The 851-nt window shown below is 36.5% G+C and overlaps 1 protein-coding gene across 1 annotated transcript in view; it reads left to right on the top strand.

The window, feature by feature from the left end:
* The window catches only part of LOC138207053 (claudin-22-like), a 1341-nt gene extending 749 nt beyond the window's left edge, over positions 1–592 (top strand). Inside the window, exon 1 of the mRNA XM_069164048.1 lies at positions 1–592. This exon is cut by the window's left edge and continues 749 nt beyond it. The gene's annotated coding sequence lies outside the window, so the exon portion shown is untranslated.
* The last annotated feature ends 259 nt before the right edge of the window (positions 593–851 follow it).

Below are 851 nucleotides of genomic sequence, written 5' to 3'. Positions count from 1 at the left end.
ACAGTAGAAACAGTCTGCAGAACTGCGGCAAAAAAACATCTGAAGTTTAAACACTGAAGTTCTGAGTCTAAAATCTGATTCAGAGAACGTCCTGATTTTTGACGAGAGTTTTGTTTCGTTCCTGTTTCTTGATATTTTACTTTAAAGCATTGAAAACATTAAATCAGTGAATGAAGTTTGGCTGCACAAAATCCAGAAAACGTCAGACAGCAGTAATGAGTTTAAAAGTGCTGAAGTCTGCAGTTCAGAAGTGCATTAAGAAAACCAACATTTTAGTGGCAGTTTAGTTGAACGGAAGACTTGGAGGTTGAAAGGTTTTCTCTTGAATATTTCACAATCTCTACGTGGTTTTGATTTGTTTGTTGAAATCCTCCAAAGTCTCAATCAGACGCTTGTTTTTGTTTTCAAGAAGCCAAGGAGACAAAAAGCTGCTTCATCTCTTGTTATTTCCTGCCTCGCTATCAGCGTTATTGACCAGCAGGGGGCGTCAGGCGGCTCGTTGATCAATATGATCATTTATCCACACGCGTGTATTCTGATGTTTCTGACGCTGCTTTAGTTTGAAATCACGTTTTGTTCAATCAGACGAAGGATTCGTACGATTATTAAATATGAGAGAAGACGAGCAGCATGTCGTCATGAAATAAAAGATGTGATGTAACGTTCAGCCTGTTTCTGTTCTCATTCAGTGGAACTTTCCCTTTAACAACAGCAGCTGGCTGCAGTGCATCAAATGAAAATAAAATGATAAAAAACACAATTTGTAAAATACAATTTTAAGTTGAAAAAAGGACAAATCTACTTTTGTTTTATGAAAAAGCAAGCACATATTTTTAAATGAAAAACAGTTC

This window comes from Embiotoca jacksoni, unplaced genomic scaffold (assembly GCF_022577435.1).
Source record: "Embiotoca jacksoni isolate LCO1_2020_lvr unplaced genomic scaffold, fEmbJac1.0.p SCAF_30, whole genome shotgun sequence".
In the NCBI taxonomy this organism is placed as follows: domain Eukaryota; kingdom Metazoa; phylum Chordata; class Actinopteri; family Embiotocidae; genus Embiotoca; species Embiotoca jacksoni.
This window is presented reverse-complemented; position numbering and strand designations above follow the sequence as displayed.